Raw genomic sequence first — 16226 nt, forward strand, 5'->3', positions numbered from 1 at the left:
TGATTTTCAGGTGAAAGCTTCAATTTTTGTCCATTTAGTATGATGTTGGCCATTGGTTTTTCACAGATGGCTTTTATCAAAGTGAGGTAAAGACCATCTATTCCTATTTTCTGTAGGGTTTTTATCATGAATGGCTGTTGCACTTTATCAAAAGCTTTTTCTGCATCTATTGAGATGATCATGTGATTTTTGTCTCTGGCTCTGTTGATATGGTGTACTACATTAATTGCTTTGTGCATATTGAACCATCCCTGAGTTCCTGGGATGAATTCCATTTGGCCATGGTGTATAATCCTCTTGATGATTTATGGAATTCTGTTTGCTAGTATTTTATTGAGAATTTTTGCATTTATGTTCATCAGGGAGATTGGCCTGTAGTTATCTTTTTTGGTTGAGTTTTTCTCTGGTTTTAGTATCAGGGTAATACTTGACTCTAGGAATGAGTTGGGGAGAATTCCTTTCCTTTCAATTTCATTAAAGAGTTTGAGAAGAATTGGCATCAAATCTTCTCTAAATTTCTTGTAGAATTCAGCAGTGAATCCATTAGAACTTGACTGTTCTTTGTTGACAAATTTTTTATTGCATTTTCAATTTTGCTGGCTGATATTATGTTATTCAGGATTTTTATGTCTTCTTCATTCAGCTTTAGTAATTCATATGTATCTAGGAATGGCTCCATTTCCTCTGTATTTTCCATCCTATAAGAGTAAAGTAGGTACTGATGATCTTCTACAGGAATTTCTTCAGGATCTGTAGTTATTTCATCCATTTCATTCCTTATTGCATGAATTTAAGTTTTTTCTTTCCTTTTTTGATAAGGTTGGCTAGGGGTTTATCAATTTTCTTTATTCTTTCAAATCACCAGCTCTTTGATTCATTAATTCTTTGTATTGTTTTCTTAGTCTCCATTGCATTAATTTCTGCTCTGAGCTTATAATTTCCTGCCTTTTTTTTTATTTTAAAGATAAAAGGAGGGAAACATTAACAGACATACAACATATCACAAGCACAATACAGACAACACAGAGTTACAAACAAAGTGGTAGGGAATTAACAATGGTGGTTGTATTACATATTGATATCTTCAAAGTTTCCTGCCTTCTTTGCTTAATGAATTCTTATTATAGCAGCCTGAAGGTACTTAGGCCCTAGTGCCTAGGTAATGAGGATTTCTCCAGGATTCTTAGAGATCTGAGAATGTGGGGAAATTTCTGAGGAATGGGTGTGGATTTCTCAAATGCAGGTGGTAGCAAAACTCCAGAAAAGATTTTTCTCAAAGTGGGAGAGTTTGGGGTCTGGGAGGAGAAGAAATGTAGGGCAGGAAGAAGGTGAGGTGAGGAAAGGAGGAGTTGCCCAGGGCCAGTGGGTTGTGGAAGAAAGTGGGTGTACATTGGAACATATCATTCCACAGCTTCTTGGGGACTATACTGAGTGTATAACACAAGAAGACACGTACCATTCATAGAAATGAATATTATACAGTGGATTCTTCACAAGCATTAGCTGAATGGGTAGATATGCATTGGATGAATGGTTATGTGAACATAGAGCCAAGAAGGGTGCCAGAGGGGGTCATGTGACACCACAGTCAGAGGCAACCTGCACTCAAGCGCACCCTCTCTCCCTCACAGAGGGAGTTACAGCTCTGTGTACTTCACCTTTCCCCTCATGTCCTTTAGCTCCTGGATCATTTGAAGCAGGATCTCCATACCAAACTTCAGCCTGGAGGCCTCAATGTCCTGGCCCACAACAGGCTGGACATAGAGCTCCAGTAATAGCTCCTTGTGATACAAGTTAAGCCAGTGGGGCAGAGGCTCACTAGGGGTTCCTGTGGACAACCTTCCCAGTAAGCAGAGCAGTCAGTCTGAGCCTTGCAGAGCTCAGACCTAAGCACCATGATTTTAAGGTCAGGCCAAGTAGTCAAGTAAGCCAAGACAGCCTTGATGACAAGTGCAGGAATTCCTGATATAAGAAAGTAAGGACTTCCTACTAGTGTGGAGTGAGGAAAGGGCCTGTTTTCTCTTCATTCTAAGAGGCAGGCTGTCATTGCACAACAACAATGTCCTATCATTCAGGTAACTTAGAGAGGGATGAGTGATGGGAACCCACATGCCCCTCCCTGTCTATATCCATGTAGGACCTGGAGTTGAGAGGATGTCATCATGTGAGTAAAGATACACATATACTAATGAGGTCAGCACAGTCAAGGGGAGCACCTGATATTTGTGGTCTCTGGGGAATTGAGGGAGTAAAGCAGAACTCAGAGACAAATTGAGCCTCTTTCTGTCTGTATATAATTCCCTACTCAAGCAAGCAGAAGCTCAGGAAACACCTCCTTAAGGAATGTGGATGTGCCACTTTCTCACCGAGGTCCTGTGCACTTCTCATTGTAAGGATGACACTTCAGGTACTTCTTTCTAGGAACTTCCTCCATCAGAAGGGCAATACTTGCTATCAACACTGATAAAATTAATAAATGAGGTTATAAACAAGCTATGCATATCCTAAAGTTCTCAGATGCACACGATGTATTTACTTTTGAGAGTAGGTTATGGCTAGCAGCTAGGATGACTAACTGCCTTTGTTTCACTTCTATATCTCTACTTCTTTGATGTCACAAATAGTATTAACTGGGAACCTCTCCTTGGTTCAGGCCCAGCCTAGTTTTGAGCATTTCTAATGACTGGGATGACGTACCATTGAAAGCACCTGAAAAACCCCTCTTGGTGTCTCCAGGCTCTTGGAAATTCCACATGAGTAGGGCACATGCAGACACCCCTTTGGACCAAAGTTGGCACAATTTATCATCTTCCTACACAGAAGCCTCTCCTCCTGAATGAAGTCAAGTGCAGAAAAGAAGAAGAGAAGGGCCCAGGTCTTCATCGACCCCCATCTGCTTCTCATTCATGTACCACAGTCCCCAACCAGGTCCAGCCTGAACCTGAACCCAGACCTGGTCCACTTCTGTCCCACAAAACCAAGACATAAGGTCTCTTTTGCTCAAAACACCTCATCCCGGCCTCTGGCTAAGTGATGCTGAGGCAGTGCATGGCACAGAAAGTCGCTTCTTTCTGTGAAACTGGGAAGTATTCAAGAAACAATGGTGCTTTTGAGATCCCCTGTTCTGCACCCATGGTGGACACTGTGGTCAGCATGGAGTCAAGTGGAGGAAGCACAAGATAGAGCAGAAGGGCTCTGATGCTAATTCCAACACAAACTTTTGAGGTCTGAAATGACATACGCTGATCCCATGTTGTCTCTGAGCCTCAATTTCCTTATCTGGACAGTGAGGGAAGTCACAAATCAAGGACCCAGCCAGAGCTCCACTCCACCACCTCAGATCCAGAGATCATGTTTGTGGTGGTAAGAAGATCTGAAGACAAACAGAAGCTTATCATCACATGCTGCTTTCCTGTTGGAGGGTGGCACTGATATACTTGATGAAGTTGGACCAGTGTTGGAACTAACAGAAGTAGAGCCATGGAAACCTGGGGATATGGGCAGGCTATTCTGTTGTGATACTTAATCGGGAGCTCTCCTGCCTTACCACTTGTGACAAGATAGCTAGGCCAAAGCTGGCTGAAATCTGGGGAGTGAAGTGGGGAGTGCCAGACTGAAGTAGAGACAGTGGGAAAGGTCTTGGACTTCATAGGTGAGCAGTCTGGGTGACTCACTGAGTGTTAACTAAGCTCAATTTCCTCATCAGTACAGAGGAAAGACTGTATGCCTCCTGAATTAGCCATGAGAACCTACTGAGATAAGGTACATAAATTAATACAGGCTCAACAAAGATGCAGGTATAAAATTGGATACCACATTGGTTACACGGGATCCACAAATCTGGGCTGTCCCCTAAGCAGTCAGACCTTAGTTGCCAGTGAATTCCTGCTGAAAATATGCTACTTGGAGTGCAGGGATCATTAACATAAAGTTCCCCATCATATCTTAATACTAGCGTTTGCGAGGTTGTGCTTCTGACTGTCCCCCATTCACTCTTCCATCAAGAGTTCACCAACTACATTAGGCAACATCTAGATTACAGTGGGAGAGAGAGAGTCAGGCTCCTTGGTTCTTGGCAACCGATGGGTCTGGGAGGAAACCTTTTTTCACACGTCTTTCTCCTCCTTTTCCTCTTCCTCCTGCTCCTCCTCCTCCTCCTCCTTGCTCCTCTTCTTCTTCCACTGCCACACCAACCATCTCTCTCAGTTGAGCTTAGCCCAGAGCCCAGAGCACGCTGAACAATGGTGCCAAGACTGAGATACATACTAATCTTCTCGTAGAACAAAGTTCCTCTCAACCTGAGCTCACTACAATCTGATACCCCCAGGGAAGTTAGAGCCCTCATCACCATGAGCAAGTGAGAAGAGGTTCAGGTACAAGCATTCCTCGGACATGGGGCTAGGAGAGGTAGGGTCAAATTCAAAAGGTTCACACTCTCTGTATTCATTATTTCTGCATTTTGCAGACACCTGTGGCAATTCTAGAAGGTTATTCTAGGGGATGTTCAGTGGTCAAACTTGTCACTGGTTTCATATTTGCTCCAAACCATCCGCGGTACTCATTTACAGTGATGCCCTGTTTATGTGTGATCCTTCTCCAAAGTCTCTGCCCACCATGGCACCAGGCACAGACCTTGGGAAAAGTGGAATGGGGTACAGATTTCCAAAGAGGGCTCATGGTTCTTGAGCGTCTTGGATTCGGCTCCTTTTGGAGCTTGGAAATTCTCATTCTGGAGTTTCTATGAAAACTATTGGATGCGTATATTGACACTCTCCACTAATCTGCATTCATTCAGTTCTGAATGTGCAAAAACACTCACATGGGCACTGCATGGATAAATGGAGGTTAGTTTCTCACACACAAGGAGTGATGTGTCCCTCATTCAAGCACAGCCTCTCTGGGAAGCTTGTCATTATCAGTCTCCAGTTATAAGAATGCACCCATTCTTCAACAATGGCACCTGTCCTGTCATTTGACACGGTGATGCTGGAGGACAGGTTTTCAAATATCCAGCACCATTACCTATCTCAGGGATCTACACCAACTACTTTTGTGGAAGAGTCTACTACAAGTTCACAGAGACAATCCAAACATCTCCCAGAGACATCACATCTGATGGCTGAAGACAATGAGTATTACTCAAATCTTGAGACAAATACTTTTCTGTTTTGTTTGTGAGCACCTGGAGATAATACTTTCTAGATGCCAAGCCCACAGTATAAAGCCTAGAAAAACTATTCAGCCCACTGGAGCCTCACGGTACTTATTTGGCAAATCCTCCCAATGCAGAGCAAAACTGGTTGTGGGCATTTGATGAAAGAACCTTGGATGCCTGGCCCAGAGCTCAGAGCACTACTTGTCTCTAGAGCCTGAATTTACTCAATTTACTCCAGAGAGCTTTGGACAGGAGAGGAGGTCCCATTTCTCACTCTATTTCTGAGTTCAGGTGCTTCATGGAGCTCAAATCATGGTAATCCTACCCATGGCTTGCAAAGGATATTCCCAGGGTGGCGTGAACCCTCACATTAGTGCCCTTCTCATGGATGAGGCTGCGCCACACCTGCTTGGTGTCTGTGATCTAGATGGAGCTGGCAGAGTCCTGCACTGCAGTACAACAACACACTTTAGATTTGGGTCTGTCTATTCAGCTGCTGATGCCTTGCAATCCTGAGCGCAGCATTGTCAACACACCCTGATCTGCAAATGCTGGTTTCAGACACTTCCTGGCTTTCCCACTCAGCCTCTTCCCCCATCACTGGGCCTGCCCCCAACCTATGCCACAGGCCCACTCAGGCTCTTTGGAACTTGGTACTGTCACTGGAGCCTACAAGCATCCACCAAAGGGTCCCACACACTTAGGAGAGAAAAGGTTCTTTGCACCATCCCTGCCAGGTTTTATGAGGCACAAGGACTATGGGAATCGAGGGGAAAGTCTCCTGTCCTCAAGGAACCTCACTCTCAAGTGTCGTGATGTAAAGAAAGCATCCTCCACGCAAGGAAGAGTTATCAGGAGAGGTAGAAGTGAGACATGCGGCTGTGAACAGACCATAAAATACCCAGCCTGCCTGTTGGTGGGATCAGAAAGGGAGGAAGCAGTCGAGACTCACGTAAGCATCCAGATAAAAGTAGGTTGTGTGCATCTTGATTGGTGTGAAGGTAGATGATGAAGGACATGTGTAACTGTTTTCCCTATCTCAGACCCAGCCCAGCCTTGAGTGCTGTGAACCATTCTGTCATTCTGCAGAGAGGTATCCTGTCAGGTTCATGCTTTCCTTGCTCTTTTTGTCATCTCCACTGGCACTTTCTTCTCTGTCATCTTTCCTCTGACACTCCCAGGCTTTTCCTCTAAACAGCTGACAGATCCAGGCCTGGTCCCTGTCACACCCATGCTGGCCTCACCCTCAGGAGCCTGAGCTGCAGAAGGAGAAGCAGGTGTCTTGAGCTCTGCAGAGTGTACACCCAGCCCCGAGGTCATGGTTGGTTAAAGGCCATTTTCTGCACTGCTGCCCAGTAAGCTGCTCTCCCAGCAGGCAGCCCAGCAACACCTTGCCTGGGCTGGAGTTTGGACCTGGCAGGAATTCAGGGGATAGCTGGGTGGGCGGGGCAAGAGGGTGCTGCCAGCGAGTGACACTAAGTGGGCAACGGTCCCTGAAAGCCAATGGCCAGCAAGCAGGGCGTGACGGCCTCTTCTTTGCTATGGCTATTGTTGGCTCTCTCCCACTGCACCACGTGAGTTCTGCAGGCCCTGTGTGCTACCAGAAACCCTCTTTTAAAAACAGGCGTTGCTATATCCACTCACTTTGCAGTTCCGGTTAATAGAGACTTTGGAAGTAGGAGGAGGGAGCCAGGAGCTCTCATAGGAGAACATGGGAGGGCTGCTCTGAGGAGGTGTAAAACTGCTTCAGTCACTTAACCAGTCACAGTACCTGACACTCACAAATAAAGGAGGAGAGGGGCTGGGGGTTTAGCTCAGCGGCAGAGTGCCTGCCTGGCAAACGCGAGGTCATGAGTTTGACTCCCGGTACTGGAAAAAAAAACAACAAATAAAGGAGGAGATATTTATTTTGTCTCACACTTTCAGAGGTTTCCTTCCATCCTCAGGTGGCTCCAATGCACAAACATCCTGATGCAAGGGCTTTGGCAGAGAAAAGATGCCCGTGTAACAGGGGTCAAACAACGGAAAGGAAAGGAAGCAACCTTGGATTGGGATCCACCCTTCGAGGTCAGTGCCCCCAGGGACCCACCTCCTCTGAACTCGTGCCTCTTCCCGACAGCAAGTCAGCTCTAGCACCACGACGATCCAATCATCTTTAAACACATGAGGCTTTCGGGGGACACTCCAAATCTAAACCTTAGCAAGAAGGATCTGTATAGATGGAAAATTGGATTTAACTCTAATGCAGCTAGAGGGGACAGACTGAGCAAATTCAGGGAGGTGTGACTATAGCTCTAACAAACTGAAAGGTCCTCTTGCCTGCTGAACTCATTGTTGACTGGTCCATTCTCAGGCCTTTATAGTGTTGATCTTAGGGATTTAATGGGTCTCCCTATTGTACCGTGGCTGTTTCACGGAAACACACTGGGGACTGACAAACCTAAGGATTCACCCTTCTATTCCCTATACCCTATCCCAAAAGATACAGTATAATGTCCTTTATCCACTTGACAATCATTCAACACAACTTTTTTATTCTGATGCTATAGATTCCATAGGTATCTACCAGAACTATGGTATCTCCTACAGAGAGATCCATCTAGGATATTCTGAATTAGAGAATTCTATGAGAATACAACCAAGACAGAGGAGGTAGTAGCCTGATTTCCCAGAGGAAGTGATTTGGCCTCAACCTCAGGCAGTCTCTAGTGCCCATTGACAAGCAGCCATGGCCTCTCTGTACAGCCTCCAGTGAGCTTGGGCTCACCAAGGTCAGTGTCCCAAGCAACTCATCTAGTGACTTCCTAGGAGGGACCCTATACTTGATCAGTTGGAGTAGTGAGCACAGAGCAGGCGTCAGCACTTCATGACCTCTACTCAATCAAAAAGGCTAGTTATTGATGAAATATTCCCCATCCAACTCCTGCTTCTCCAAGCCATCGGTCCCAGCCCTTTGGATGGCCAGATGCCCTCTATGCCCTTGCGTCTCTTACCTAATGAATTGTTGGGCTGTGGGTGTTGAGACAGTCACAGCTTTTCCCAGCTTAGGATCATGGTCCAAAATCCTAGATGTTAGACATACAAGAGAATGCTGTTTCCTTGTTGCAGGACTGCTATCCACAACTACTATCCTGATATGCTTCACTTCTAGAGCATCATCTTAATATGGCAATGTTCGAGGTAATAGTAAAAATGTAGAATGAAGAAAGGTCTCAGGAGAATTGGTTGGGTGAGTGTTGAAAATTTGCGCATATATATAGTGATACAAAAAGACACACAGTGAGAGACAGAGAGAAAAATAGAGGAAGGTGGGAGCAGAGGCAAAAAGAAAAAAATCCAGGGAAACACTAGCAATGTGATATCACTGTATACCCACTGAATAGAATCAAATTTATGACTCCAGTCCAAATCATGGTGAGAATGTGGCACAACTGGCCCCGTCAAGGGTGGTTGGTGGGAATGTAAAATGGTTTTTATTGGGAGGGTCAAAAGAAGTTTAGGGACAACAGTGAGGTGAGAAGGAAAATTAATCACAGGATGACAGAGAAGGGTGGCAGATCATCAGTCATTGTAGGTAGTGGACATGTGTGGTGTCTCCTTACTTGAAATGCCACCCCACAATAAAAGGGCAGAAGTACAGCTTGAATGTTAAGATATATGCCAAATGACAGATCCAGTCACAAAGGACTCCTCTTATATGATATTACACCCAGAGCAATGTACAGCAAGAAAAGCTACTAGGAAGTTGCCAGGGAGCAAGGTGGACAGCAGGGATGACTGTACAGTGGCATGAGGAAAGCTCCTGCAGTCACAATACATTTTTAATGTGATGTGCTGGTAGTTGGACTTCTCATATATACTCACGTTTAGAAAACTATGCAGCTAAAATGCATGAACTTAATTGCAGATAAATTGTTTTAAAATAAAGCTCTTAAGATAAGCACTAAAATATAAGAAATTCCAAAGATCTTACTTTGAGGGACTTTCTTGTGCCCCCACAGAACTGAAAACCGTAGAGGTATGCTTGCAGCAAGCACTCAATAATGCCTTTAGGACACACTGGAAGTATTCTGCCTCCATCCAGGGGCACTGAAGGAATGATGCTCCCCTCTGCCAAGTGCCCTATCACAGGAATAATGTTCTCTTTGTCTGCCACCTAGTGCCCACATGGGTAACACAGGCATCTTCAGTATTCAGATACTGGAAATACTTTTTCCCTGGAAAACTGGTGCCCTTTGGAAGGAAGTGCGTCAGAGATACCGGAAGTGAAAAAATTGAGGTCGCAGGACTGGGATAAGCCTTTTAATGACACAGAGAAAATACTCGAGGGGAACAAATAAGTAGATTGACCACAGTATGGCTTCTATGTACAAGGAGACAAAACTACATGATAAGTTTTTATTGGAGGGGCCAAAAGAAGTTCAGGGACAACAATGAGGTGAGAAGGAATCTTAATAACATGATGACAGAGAAGAGTGGGGGATCATCAGGGAGTCAGGAGAATGCAAGACAATTCTGAAATGCAAGATGACACCTCCCTGGATGGAAAGACTCTCACGGAGACAGATGTGTGGATCTTCTAAGCCACAATCCCATGTGGATGAAATATCTCAAAGCTCAACTTCTTTGCAGATCCACAATGATCATGCAGATCGTGCAGCCATGGCCCTCACAGTGTGTGCAGACTCAGTGCAGATAATAGCAGGCTTAAGTGTAAAGACCACCAACGGCCTGCTTGGTTCTCCTGAGCAGCACCCAACTGGCGAGGCAGTGTCTCTGTCCAGAACTTCAGCCTAGAGGCCTTCAGAGCATGGCCCACGAAAGGTGGGATGTTCAACTGCAGGTGCTGCTCCTCAAGGTCCAATGGAGGCCAGGAGGGCAGGTCCTGACCATTGGGATCTCTGTGGACACACCCTGTCATCAAGAGGAGAGGTCAGTCTGAACCCTGCACAGCTCAGACCTTAGTGCCCTGATTGGTGTCAGACCAGACAGCCGAGCAGGCCAAGGGGATCACTGATGAAGAGAATTCCAGATACAGGAAGGAAAGGACCTTCTCCTAGTGTCCCTTTCATGGGAACAGGGCCTCCTCACCTCACTCCCTCAGAGGCATGGTGTGACTGAACCACATCACTGTGGTCCCCCTTCCAGGTCACCGAGAAAGGATTAAGTGACTTGTACTGACAAGGTCCCTCATTAGGTCCTTATAGGTCCTGTCATTGGGATGTTGTTACCATGTAATTTAAGACAATATATGTTAATGGGGTCAACCCAGAAATAAGAAGCCTCTGATAGGTTCAAGTCCCCTGGGGAGGCTGTAGAAGGGACATCATCTCACCCATTTCATGCAAAGTTGGCCCAATACTTCATCATCCTCTTGTTCAGCAGCTTCTCCTCCTCAGTGAAGTCAACTGCAGACAGGAAGAGGACAGGGAACTAGGTCCTGGTTGAGCCTCACTCTGCTGCTCTTCATGTACCACACCCATGACCCTGACTCTGTTACCCAAAGCTGGACCCCACATACCCCACATACTCTGCAGCAGGCCCTCCACTGGCCTAATGTTCCTTCCTCATCCTAACATCTAGCTGCATTGATCCTGGGATCATTCCTGTCCCAGGAGTCCCCTTCCTTCTGATGCTGAGAAGTCATTCAAGAAACACGTATACCTTTGAAACATCCCACTGTACATGCTGCTGGCCATGGCTGGGTAAGGACAGTTGGAAGAAAGAACACAGGTTGGAGTGGAAGAACTTGGATTCTAGTTCCAGCATAAGCTTTTGAGCTTTATCACTGGGGATGCTGATCCCATTCCCTTTCTGTGCCTCTGTTTTCTCATTAGACAGTGCTGGCAACCACTCCTCAGGTGCATCGCCAGAGCCCTATGCCTATGCATGAACTTCAGAGAACACTCACGTGGGATGCCCCAGAAGTATGATCCAAAGACAAAGGGAACCTCATCGACATGGTCAGCCTTCACATAGTGTGGCCTGGTGATTTTGAAGAAAGTGGGAGGATGCTGGAACTCATAGAAATAGACGGTGCCATGGGAACCTGTGGATGTGGAGAGGCTGTGACAGGGTGACTCCTACCTGGAGCTCTCCTACCTCATCTTTCGTGACATCATAGCAAGGTCAAAGCTGGCTGGGATCTGTAGAGTGGGTCAGGAACCCCAGGCTGGAGCAGGAGCAATGGGAAGGGCCTTGGATAAGTCATGACCTTAAACTTCCCAACTGAGTAGCTTAGGCAAATCACTGCATACAACTCTCCTCAACTTCCTCACCTGTACTTTGTCTGTCGCTTACACTTCGCTATGGGGATTTTTTTTAGTCTTGCATATTAGTTTTAGAGACTAATGGGTTTCATTTGCCATTTTTGCACATCCACAAAACAAACTTTGATGATTTTCCTCCAATTATGACCCTGACGCTTTCCTTCTCTGACCTTTAATTACCTTCCTCTTCTCTACTATTCTTCCTTTTATTTTCAAGTCATGTTTTTCTTTTTTTTCTTTTTCTTTTATATGTTTTGTCCTCAGATTCTTCATATGAGAGCAAACATGCAATGCTGTATTTGGTTTTATCAGTCTGCTTATTAACATGATAATCTCTAATTCTATACAGTTTCATATAAATGGTGTGAATTCATTCTAGGTTTGGGCTGAGGAATAGCCTCTTGTGTATTTGTGCCATGCTGCCTTTATCCATTTATCTGTTGATGGGCGCCTGGGCTATTTCCATATTAGCCACTGTGAAATGCAGCAATAAAAATGAGTATGTCGCTAGCTACAGTACATGATGTGATCAGAAAATACAATGAAATTTACCTTTAAGTATTTATTACAAGGGGGCATGGTGGAACACACTTGCAATCCCAGCACTCAGGAAGCTGAAGGAGGAAGGTCACTGGAAGTTCAAGGCCAGCCTGGGCTACATAATGAGTTTAAAACCAGCCTGAACTGCAGAGCAGAGCCTGGTCTCAATAACAAAAAAAAAAAAAAAGAATTTATTACACTAAAAACACATTGCCATTAATCCCCCCTCAGAAAAATCAATAGACTCCCCCTTAATTCTGATGTATCATTCTTGGCAATATGTCCCTTATTGTATTAAATTTTAAAAACTTTAAACAGCCACTATTCTTTCACTCACACTTGTGTGCCGACTTTAACTCCTTTGAGAATGACCAAGGAGTTGTATAGCTGGGTCAAGTGGTAGCTCTATCTCAGTTTTTTGAGGAAACTACATATTGATATCCACAGCACCTGTACTGATTTATGTTCCCACCAGCAGCGAGGTGCATAAGTGACCCCAGCTCTCCTGCATCCTCACCAGCACTTAGTGGATTTCTGTCAGGATTTTGTTTTTGTGTTTGTTTTCCTAGGTTTGGTTTTTGTTAAGTGTTCTGAGTTGTTTCCAGACTGCCTTCCTCTCCTGCCTGCACTGTCTTCAGAGATTGTTAGTTCTCCTGTGCACTCCTTCTTGCTTCCTGGGGTCATTCCTCTTTCTCTCTGCTAAGTTAATTTTCAGACGTCTCAATTCTAGGTCAAGAAGAGGCTGATTTCCTGCTGGTTTCTACTCCTCTACAAATCCCTTTACTGATTGCACAGATTTTCTCCTTATCCATATTTACCCAGGCTTCTCTGAGCCCTTGTCCAGCCTATACCTCAGCTCAACCTCCAACTTTGCCAAGTCTACGTAAACTAGTGAATTATTTATTTCTTTATCTAGCGATACTAACCATTGAACCCTGGGCCTTTGCACTGAGTTACATCTCCAGGACTTTTTAAATTTCTATTTTGAGACACAGGCTTGTTTAGTTGTACAGGCCGTGTTTCAACTTGCAATCATTCTGCCTCAGCCTCCCAGAGTGCTTGTATTACAACTGTGTGTCACCATGGATGGCTGATGACACCATTCTTATTCAGGTAAAATGGAATTTCAGTGCAGCCTTGATTTGCATTTCTTTGGTGGCTAAAAATGTGAAATGGTTCTCATATTCTTATTGAACATCTGTACTTCCTCTTTGTTTTTGGTGTTTGAATTTTGAGGTAGGGTCTCTCTATGTCTGTAGTTCAGGCTGTCCTTGAATTTACTATGTAGTTTAGCCTCCTGAAAGCTGTGATTACAGATGTGCACCACCACGCCCAGATGTACTGCTTTTGAGAAGAATCTCTCAATTTATTTTTGGTTGAGTGATCAGGCTGTTTCCATTTTGCTTTTCATGTTTGTGTTTGTGTCTGTGTGTTTGGTGTTAAATGGTTTGAGTCTTCCTTATGTTTTTAATATTAATCCTCTGTTGGAATTTTATCCCGCGAACATTGTCTCCCATTCTATAGGCTGTCCCTTCACTCTCTTGATTGTTTCCTTTGCTGTGCAGAAGCTTTTGAATTTGATGTGGTCACATTTATTGATTCTTGCTATTATTTCCTGTGATACTGGAGTCCTATTCAGCAGGTGGACAGGGCCCATGACTTTGATTGTTTTTTCTAAGGGTCTCAAATTTTCACAACTTAAAATTTGATCTTAAACCACATCTGTTTTATGTATTCCTTGGTTGCTGGGCATCTGGGTTGCATCCAAGATTTAGCTATTACAAACTATGCTGCTATATAAACATGGGTTCACATATATCGCTGTGGTATAATGCTTTTAATTCCTCTGGGAAAATACGCACAAGGTAAATAGCTGAGTCAAATGGCACCTCTAATCCTAGTTTTTTGAGGAATCTCAACAGTGATTTCCACAGTGGTTGTACCAGTCTGCTCTCCCACCAACAGTGGAAAAGGGTTTCTTTTTCTCCACAGCCTTTCCAGTATTTGTTATTGGTTGATTTCTTAATGGCAGCCATCCTTTCTGGAGTGAGATGGAATGACACTGTTGTTTTAATTTTCATTTCTCAAATGACCAGTGATGTTGAACATTATCCCTCAGCCTAACCATTTCTAACATTCCCTGTCCTAATCCAGGCTCCATCTCTCCACACTGAGCTGGTGCCCATCTCTTCTTTCCTGATGCCCACCTAATCTGACTCTCCATGCTCCCCCTGAGCTAGATGTTGCCTGCTAAGTTTGCTGACCTGGTGATGCAAGAATACATGGGAGACAATGAGGACCCCCACACCCTGAAACTTCAGTTCCTGGAGATGATGGCAGACTTCATGTTCGTGATCCCTGGGCTTCAAGTAGCACACAGTCAATGTGAGTACACTTGTAATTGAGGCCGCATTGCCTAGGGGACAGCTCAGATCCACAAGTTCAGCTCCAGCCCCTTGTCTTTATCAAGCTGCTGGTGCCAGCCAGTTGATGTTCCTCGCCTCAGTAAATCTTCATATTGATATCTGAGTAGAGGAAAATCACTGGAGGTTTCACATTTTCCTACTTCAAAATATACTATGAAACCATAGTTACAAAAACAGCATAGTATTGGACAAAAACAGACACATAGATCAGTGGAATAGAATGGAAGACACAGAAATAAGCCCCATCTAACTACATCCATCTGATTCTTGAGAAAGGAGTTAAAAGCATGTTGGGGAAAAAGACAGCCTCTCTAACAAATGGTGACGAGAAATCTGAATAGCCACAAGTAGACAATTGATACCAGACACTTATCTCTCACTACAAAAGTCAACTCGAAATGGATCAAGGACCTCGGTTTAAGGCCAGCATCATATCTTATCATAAGATCCTGAGTCCAAAATGAGGACCTGTTTGGAATCTGCATAGTAGGGTGCAGAATCCCAGACTGAAGCAAAGGCAGTGGAAAGGGCCTTGAATAGGTCATGACATTGAAATTTCCACCTGCATAGTTTGGGTATGGTATTGTATATTATTCCCCTCAATTTCTTCACCTGTACAATTGTTATAGACAGCTAAGTTAGATAGAAACTAATAGGCAGTCTGAGAGGTATTGGGCTCTCAAGAGAGTCAGTTTAGAAGGTGAAACACATCAAAATTGTGGCTGGAACAGCCTTGTGCAGGTGCTGCAGGCAGGAACAGCAGCCCAGGGATGGGGAAAAGTCTGAAGCCACTGTGAGAATACAAGATACTCTTTCTTGAGGAGCCATTCAGAGCCAGTGGTTAGTGAATGACGTGAACCAGGGTGTGCCCCAGCACACAGACATGTGGAGCAGAAGCATGCAGAAAGGGTCACCATTTTACCTCAAAGGACTTGGGCTGAACTCCAGCATTAGAACAGTCCCCGATCACTTCACTGCCAATGCCCCAGAGTGGAATGAAGGAAGAACCATCCAGTCACAGTAGACTGCCAGCAACTGGGAAGCAGACTAGAAGGAATTCTGTTTGGAAGTAGGATCTGGGACCACCTAGATGCTGCTCCAGTGGCCACCAAAAGCCACTCTTAGCCCTAAATACAAAGGTCTGCATATCTCCCCTTGGTGTGCAACCAGCAGACCAGCCTTGGCCTGGTGGCATAGGCAGGCAAGCAACCTTGGCCTGCAGTAAGACAAAAGAAGAGCCCCACCCGAAGACCAGTGTGTAAGAGGGGTCACTGGTATGGAACAGGCAAAGCTGTACAAGGTCTAGATGGAGTCAGTTGTACACAAATCTTGGAGCCAACCTTGGCTTTCCCTACTGGAAAGCATCATAGCAATTGGGAGAGTGCCATAGAGACAATCATGGTAAGGAGAAGTGGACATCCAGAAACTGGTCAGTTTAAGACCAGTCCCATCTCCTACATCCAGAGGGCAAGATCAGCCCATACATAGCACAAATCCTCCTGCAAAGTTGGCAGGATTACACAGCACATTTCTGGGATCCAACTTGTCCCTAGTGGACACCAGAGGAATTTTGTTATTTTTCTGTGTTTGGTTGGTTTTTCTTTTCCTCTCTTCTTGGGGTTTATTTGTTTGGTTGGCTGGTTGGTTGGTTTGGTTTTTGTTTAGGTGGGTTTTTTTCACTATATAAGTTTCTTACCATTCATTTTGTTTTTGTCAAATTGTCTTTATTTCCTCAACTATTTCCCTTGATTTCATGATATTTTTAAACATTGTCTCTTTTCTTTTCTTTTTTTTTTATTTTAAAGAGTAAGAGAAGGATAACAATAATGGGGGGGG

The 16226-nt window shown here is 44.6% G+C and overlaps 1 pseudogene; it reads right to left on the bottom strand.

Moving 5' to 3' along the window:
* Nucleotides 1–1637: 1637 nt before the first annotated feature.
* LOC102022603 overlaps nt 1638–16226 on the bottom strand; it is a 27262-nt pseudogene continuing 12673 nt past the window's right edge.

The sequence above is a fragment of the Chinchilla lanigera genome, unplaced genomic scaffold (assembly GCF_000276665.1).
Source record: "Chinchilla lanigera isolate Chin_1 unplaced genomic scaffold, ChiLan1.0 scaffold00083, whole genome shotgun sequence".
Classification (NCBI taxonomy): Eukaryota; Metazoa; Chordata; class Mammalia; order Rodentia; family Chinchillidae; genus Chinchilla; species Chinchilla lanigera.